This window comes from Mauremys mutica, chromosome 11 (genome assembly GCF_020497125.1).
Source record: "Mauremys mutica isolate MM-2020 ecotype Southern chromosome 11, ASM2049712v1, whole genome shotgun sequence".
Lineage (NCBI taxonomy): Eukaryota > Metazoa > Chordata > Testudines > Geoemydidae > Mauremys > Mauremys mutica.
In genome coordinates, this window is record NC_059082.1 from 86,461,863 (window position 1) to 86,469,703 (window position 7,841).

The window sequence follows — 7,841 nt, forward strand, 5'->3', positions numbered from 1 at the left end:
GATGGTAACTTACTTGTTTTTTCCCCTTATGCTGGCTTTAGTACCAAGGGAAAATAAATCAGGCGTCAGAGTCTACTCCCTTCATACTTTGGAAAATGAGCAAAAGTGATCGGACCGCGAGAGCTATTTATGCTACGGAAAAGCCGTCCAACTGGGAGTGGAACAGCTGCTACTCTCAATGATAAGTGTCTATTTTGGTGATTGCTCTGCTCATGGCCCCCTCGCTTCTGGTAGCGGTGCTCCGTTAGCTGGGGCTGGGTTTGTAGGAAAAGGTTCCCGACTAGTGGTTATGAGGGAGACAAGGTCCCCATTTTCAGGGGCTGGTCAGTTCTCTGGCCAGGAGCAGTGTGTCCTCTGGAGCAGAAGGTTAGATCCAGGAGAATGGCTGCAGGTGGAGAGTTGCTTGCCTTCCTCCTGTGTTTCTCTCTCTCTCTCTGTCTCTGTCTCTCTCTGTTCTCTAGTATGTTGGCCAACACACACCCTCTCTCTATCCTTGCCTTTCCTTATGCTGTCTCCCTTCTTAGGACATGGGCAGGTGTGCTAGGTGTGCATCCCCACAGGTTAGGTCTTGGAAGCCCTGGAGTAGTAGGAGGGGACGAAAACCATGTTGGGCAGTAGGCGTTAAAGTGGAGCGGTGACTGTTGGTGTTAACTCGGTCTCTGTTCGTCGAGTGGGGCCGATGTAGTTGGGATGGAAGAGGGAGGCAGGGATGAGGCCAAGAGTTCAAGCACCAATAGAGCTGCATGTAGTTATGGCTCATGCTTGGCTTTTGCAGCTGCGCTTGCAAAGGAATTGTCCAGGAGCCCCAGCCCAAGGAGAAACTGGCAGAAGTGGATCTGAGCAGCCTGGACATCCTTCTAAGGAGACATGAACAGTCCTCAGCTTCCTGCCTTCTGAACAACTGGCTGTGAGTAAGCGGTCAGTGCTTTCAATTCCTTATCTGTACTTGCTATAGTTTTCTTCACAGGCCGTGTGCTTCCTCGTTGGGTACAGGGCACAGTGGTATTAAGGCTGGGGAAGGGACAGGAGAGTCCTGAGCAAAGTGACCATTTTGGGTGCAGTTACAATGGGTCCTGTCTAGTTGTAGGTGTAAAGTAGTAACGGGAGATGGTTTGAGGGCGGAGCTGTGGGATACAGGAGATGTGAAATGAAGAGACTACGCGACATTGCAGACCGAGATGCTATTTTTTTTTCTTTTTCTTCCCTCTGCTGGGTTTAGTACCAAGGAAAAAGAAGTCACACATCAGAGTCTACTGTCCTCATACGATGGACAGTGAGTGAGAGCAGCGAGCCTGTGAGCATTGTTCAGGCCAGGCAAGAGTCGTCCATCTGGGAACCGAGGAGATGCCACTGTCACTGAGATAAGTGTCTGTTTTGCTGAGGGTTCTGCTCATGGCTCAGCTCCTGGTAGGGACGCCCCATTAGCAAGGTCTGGGTTTGTAAGAAAAGGTTCCTAACTAGTGGTTATGAAGGAGACAAGGTCCCCATTTTCAGGGGCTGGTAATTTCTCTGGCCAGGAGGGGTGTGTCCTCTGCAGCAGAAGGTTGGATCCAGGGGGATGACTCCAGCTTATGAGTTTCTTGACTCCCTCCCGTGTTTTTTACTCTCTCTCTCTCCTCTAATGTGTTGGCCAACACACACTCTGTCTGTCTGTCTGTCTCTCTCTCACTCTGTCTCTGTCCTTGCTGCTTCTTGTGCCGTCTCCCTTCATAGGACACGGATAGGAGTGCTAGGTGTGCATCCCCACAGGCTAGATCTCGGGAGCTATGAACAAATAGGAGGGGATGAAAATCATGCAGGGTATTGGGCGCTAGAATGGAGCGGTGTCTGTGGATGTTCACGGGATGGGAGAGGGAGGCAGGGATGAGGGCAAGATTAAATGCACCAGTAGTGCTGTGTAGTGATTGTATTTGCTTGACTTTATTAGTTTGCAGAGGAATCATCCAGGAGCCCTCGCCGGACGAGAATATGCAGAAGTGGACGTGAGCAGCCTGGGCATCCTTCTGAGGAGACCTCAACAGTCTTCAGGGTCTGCCTTCTGCCTAACTGGCTGTGAGTAAGCGGTGAGTGCTTGGAATTCCTCATCTGTACTTGCTGTGATTTTCTTCACACTTTGTTTGCTTCCTTGTTGGGTGTGTGACTCTTTGGGATTAAGGCTGGGGAAGGGACCAGAGTCACAATTGCTAACTTTCACTGGGGAAATAAGCAGCCCGACTTTGACAATAAGCCAAAAATCAAGAGAAACCCATTTGAAAACAAGGCCAAAACAAGCCAATCCCTAAGAACCCCAACACTCAATGACTAGATCTCCCCTGGCGTGCAGTCTGGGACTGTGGTGGGCCCGCTGTGCACCTCAACTAGCCGTCCCCTTTGCTCCTCCTTGTCCGTGCTTGCTGGAAGCAAAAAGCTACAAGAAGCAATAAGTTACAAGCCAAAAAGAAGCACAATTTCTACGTGTTTTCCCCACAGGTTCGGTGTGTCTGACCAGAGTCATCTGTGCAGAGTGACTATTTCAGGTGTTGTTGCAAGGGGTGCTTTCTACTTGTAGTCATAAAGGCGTGATGGGAGGAGGGTTCAGGGCAGAGCCCCACCATGTGGGAGAGGCGAAAAGAAGCGGCTACCCAACATTGCCAATTGAGATGGTGACTGACTTGTTTTTCTGCTGGATTTAGTACCAAGGGAAAAGAAGTGACAAGTCAGAGTCTACTGCCCTCATGCGATGGAAAGTGAACGAGAGTGATGGGACTGCGAGAATTATTGATGCCTTGAAAAAGCCGTCCAACTGGGAATGGAACAGTCATCACTGTCAATGACATAAGTGTCTGTTTTGGTGATTGCTCTGCTCACAGCCCACCTTGCTCCTGAAAGGGATGCCCCGTTTGCTGAGGCTGTGTTTGTAAGAAAAGGTTCCTGACTAGCTGTGGTTTTGAGAGAGAGAAGGTCCCTATTTTTAGGGGCTGCTCAGTTTTCTCGTCAGGAGCAGTGTGTCCTACGCAGCAGAATGTTGCATCTAGGAGAATGAGTCCAGGTGGTGAATTGCTTGCCTTCCTCTCGTGTTTCTCTCTCTTCTCTAGTGTGTTGGCCAACACTCTTTCTCAATCTGTCCTTGCCTTTCCTTGTGCCGTCTCCCTTCTTAGGATATTGGCAGGCGAGCTAGGTGTGCACCCCCACAGGTTGTGTCTCGGGTGCCACAAAGAAGTAGGAGGGGACGAAAATCATGCAGGGCAGTCGGTGCGAGACTGGAGCGGTGACTGTTGGTGTTTGGGGCTAAGACAGATCGAAAGCGACGCAGGGAAGAGGGCCTTAATTGGGCTCTACGTAGTGCAGGAGTTCTCAAACTGGGGTTTAGGTCCCGTCAGGGGGCTGCAAGGTTGTTATCTGGGGGGTTGTGAAATGTCATCCTCCATCCTAAACATCACTTTGCTTCCAGCATTTATAATGGTGTTGAATATATAAAAAGTGTTCTTAATTTATAAGGGGAGGGTCACACTCAGAAGCTTGCTATGTAAAAGGGATCATCAGTACAAAAGGTTGAGAACCACTGGTGTAGTGATAGTTCTTGCTTGCTTGCCTTTATTAGTTTGCAGAGGAATTGTCCAGGAGTCTCAGCTGGAGAAGAAGCTGGCAGAAGTGGACCTGAACTGCCTGGACATCCTTCTAAGGAGACATGAACAGTCCTCAGCTTTCTGCATTCTGGATAACTGGCTATGAGTAAGAAGTCAGTGTTTTCAATTCCTTGTCTGTACTCACTCTTGTTTCCTTCATAGGCCGTGTGCTTCCTCGTTGGGATTAAGGCTGGGGAAGGGACAAGAGTCTCCTGAGCAAAGTGACTATTTTGGGTGCAGTTAAAATGGGTCTCTTCTAGTTGCAGCTGTAAAGTAGTAATGGGAGATGGGTTGTGGGCAGAGCTGTGGGATACGGGAGATGTGGGATGAAGAGACTACGTGACATTGCAGACGGAGATGGTAATTTTATTTTTTTTCTTCCTTTTACTTCTTCCTTGGTACTAAACCCAGCATCACACGTCAGAGCCTACTGCCCTCGTGCGATGGAAAGTGAGTGAGAGCAGCGAGCCTGTGAGCATTGTTCATGCCAGGCAAGAGCCGTGCATCTGGGAGCCGAGCAGAGGCCACTGTCACTGAGATAAGTGTCTGGTTTGGTGATTGCTCTGCTCACGGCTCAGCTCCTGGTAGGGACGCCCCATTAGCAAGGTCTGGGTTTGTAAGAAAAGGTTCGTAACTAGTGGTTATGAAGGAGACAAGGTCCCCATTTTCAGGGGCTGGTAATTTCTTTGGCCAGGAGGGGTGTGTCCTCTGCAGCAGAAGGTTGGATCCAGGGGGATGACTCCAGCTCATGAGTTTCTTGACTCCCTCCTGTGTTTTTTACTCTCTCTCTCTCTCTCTCTCTCTCTCTCTCTCTCTCTCTCTCTCTCTCTCTCTCTCCTCTAATGTGTTGGCCAACACAAACTCTGTCTGTCTCTCTTTCACTCTGTCTCTGTCCTTGCTGCTTCTTGTGCTGTCTCCCTTCATAGGACATGGATAGGAGTGATAGGTGTGCATCCCCACAGGCTAGATCTCGGGAGCTATGAACAAATAGGAGGGGATGAAAATCATGCAGGGTATTGGGCTCTAGAGTGGAGCAGTGTCTTTGGATGTTGACTCAGTCTCTGTTCATTGAGTCGAGCGGATGTAGATGGGATGGGAGAGGGAGGCACGGATGAGGGCAAGATTAAATGCGCCAGTAGTGCTGTGTGTAGTGATTGTATTTGCTTGACTTTATTAGTTTGCAGAGGAATCATCCAGGAGCTCTCGCCGGACGAGAATCTGCAGAAGTGGACGTGAGCAGCCTGGGCATCCTTCTGAGGAGATCTCAACAGTCTTCAGGTTTCTGCCTTCTGCCTAACTGGCTGTGAGTAAGCAGTGAGTGCTTGGAATTCCTCATCTGTACTCACTGTAATTTTCTTCATAGGCCGTTTCCTTCCTTGTTTGGTATGGGGCACTGTGGGATTAAGGCTGGGGAAGAGACCAGAGTCATACTTGCCAACTTTCACTGGGTAGATAAGAACCCTGAATTCACAGTATTCCAAAAATCAAGCTAATCCTATTTCCAATAAGGCCAAAACAAGCCAATTCCTAAGAATCCCAGCACTCAATGACTAGATCTCTCCTGGCGTGCAGTCTGGGACTGTGGTGGGTCCGCTGTGCACCCCTGACTCTCTCCCCCCTTTGCCCCTGCTTGCCGGAAGCAGCAAGCTACAATGAGAAATAAGCTACAGGCCAAAAACAAGCCCAATTTCTATGTTTTATTTTCCCCCTTGAGATTTGGTTTCTGTGATCAAAGTCTGCTGTGCAAAGTGACTATTTCGGGTGTCGTTGCAAGGGGTGCTTTCTACTTGTTATCCTACCGGTGTAATGGGAATAGGGTTGAGGGCGGAGCCCCACTGTGTGCGGGAGGGGAAAATAAGAGCCTACCCAAAGTTGCTGACTGAAAGGGTGACTGATTTGTTTTTCCCCCTTGTGCTGGGTTTAGTAGCAAGAGAAAAGAAGTCACAGGCCAGAGTCTACTGCCCTCGTGCAATGGAAAGAGAGCAAGAGCGATGAGTCTGCAAGCGTTGTTGATGCGACGCAGAAGGCGTCCATCTGGGAGCGAACCGCCACCACTCTCAATGAGATAAGTGTCTTCTTTGGTGATCGCTCTGCTCAAAGCCCATCTTGCTCCCGGTAGGGACGCCCCGTTAGCTGGGGCTGGGTTTGTAAGAAAAGGTTCCTGACTAGTTGTGGTTACAAGGGAGACGATGTCCCCATTTTCAGGGGCTGCTCATGTCTCTGGCTAGGACCAGTGTGTCCTCCGCAGCATATTAAATCCAGGGGGATGACTCCAGCTGGTGAGTTTCTTGACTCCCTCCCACGTTTCTCTCTCTCTCTCTCCTCTAATGTGTTGGCCAACACACACACTCTGTCTGTTTGTCTCAATCTCTCTCTGTCCTTGCCTCTTCTTGTGCTGTCTTCCTTCATAGGACACGGGCAGGTGTGTTAGGTGTGCATCCCCACAGGCTAGGTCTTGTGAGCTATGAACAAGTAGGGGACCGAAATGATGCAGGGCAGTGGGCGCTAGGGTGAAGCGGTGACTGTGGGTGTTGACTGAGTCTCTGCTCTAGTGGGGCTGATGTGGGAGGCAGGGATGAGGGCAAGATTTCATGCACCAATTGAATTTTTTGTAGTGAGGGCTCTTGGTTGGCTTATTTGGTGCACTTGTAGAGGAATTGTCCAGGAGCAGCAGCCGGAGGAGCCTGGACATTCTTCTAAGGAGACATGAACAGTCCTCAGCTTTCTGCCTCGTGCATAACTGGCTGTGGGTAAGTGGTCAGTGCTTGGAATTCCTCATCTGTACTTGCTGTGATTTTCTTCACACTTTGTTTGCTTCCTTGTTGGGTGTGGGGCTCTTTGGGATTAAGGCTGGGGACGGGACCAGAGTCAGAATTGCTAACTTTCACTGGGGAAATATGTGGGAATAGAATGTGAAATGCTGAGATTGTTTAGGCTTCTGGGACGAGCCGATTACGCTGGGAACTGTGTGTAAAGGGCTGGCCTTGGGCCCGTTCTCATCGGCCAGCTAACTGTAAATAGGATGATAAGTCAAACAGGTGTGTAGGATGATAATTACCCTATGCGGTTACAGCTGCGGCTGTATAAATTTAGTTAACCAATTAGCAACTGTCTAATTGCTTGCCATAATTGTATATAAGAGCATGCTGGAAATGAATAAAGAACTCTCTGCTTATGATCACATGGGTTGTCAGACTCTGTCCATGCTCTCCTGTGATGCAACAAATGGTGACCCCGACGTGATTGAATAAGGACAGTGTCGGTGGCCTGAACTGAAACGAAGAAAAGGAGGTGCACTTGAGTCTCAGTGTCGAGCGGCTAGGAGCCGCAGGGCGTCCGAAAAGAAGGGCGCACCTGAGCTCAGTGTCGAGCGGTGGCCGCAGGGCGACTAAAAAGGGAGGCACACCCGAACCCAGAGGTGAATAGCTACCATGGGAACCGCTGCATCAGCGGAAGAAAGGACGGTGCATGAATATCTGATATGCATCGCGGAGCGGCAGGGAGAGAAGCTCCCCTCTGATGCGTTATTCCGTCTGCTGCGGTGGGGACGGAGAAGGGGACTTTCTGTTCAACCAAGTACAATTTTTGATAAAACTGTTTGGGAGTGGTTAGGCTCCGAGCTTTGGAAGTCGGTGGCTCAGGGCGATAAGGAGGCCTTCTCCCTGAGTCCAGTATGGAATAAGGCGAAGGAGATAATAGAAACTCTCGCGGCCGAGGCAGGAGTGCAGGCGGCCCTTTCTGAGCTTTGCCGCCCAACGCCCGGAATGCCTTCTGTGTTGCCGGTTGGAGCCAGAGAGTTTTTCGGTGGTGAGGACGCGGTGATACCTTTGGCTTCCAACCCCTACCCTATGGATGATGTTGCCCCTGCTACGGCCCCACTACCCTCCAATGTGGCTATCGGCCCCGACATGATTGATCCTGCACCGGTCCCGTTACCCCCCGATACACCCGAGCCTATGGAGACAGCCTTGCCGTATGCACCCCCTCCAAAGCCATGCCGTGTCCACGGGGCCTGGGGGTGCCACGCTTGCGGGGGGACAGAGGAGGCTCGGGTGGAACATGTGCCCTCAAACCCATATCCTGATTTGACTACGTTTACTCAGTTTACTCAGTCTGATGCCTTCTATAAGGAGATGGAGCGCCAGGGTCGACAGCTGCAGCATATGTGTGATAAGTTGGACCAATTGGAAGGTTTTCCACCTGGATTATCACGGTCGCATCTTCACAAGTGCTTTC

The 7,841-nt window shown here is 50.4% G+C and overlaps 1 long non-coding RNA gene across 1 annotated transcript; it reads left to right on the forward strand.

Moving 5' to 3' along the window:
* The first annotated feature begins 1,793 nt into the window (after nucleotides 1–1,793).
* LOC123343799 lies at nucleotides 1,794–2,831 on the forward strand. Its single transcript, XR_006572365.1, has 3 exons — nucleotides 1,794–2,063; nucleotides 2,470–2,516; nucleotides 2,673–2,831. It is a non-coding gene; the product is annotated as an uncharacterized LOC123343799 (long non-coding RNA).
* Nucleotides 2,832–7,841: the final 5,010 nt, after the last annotated feature.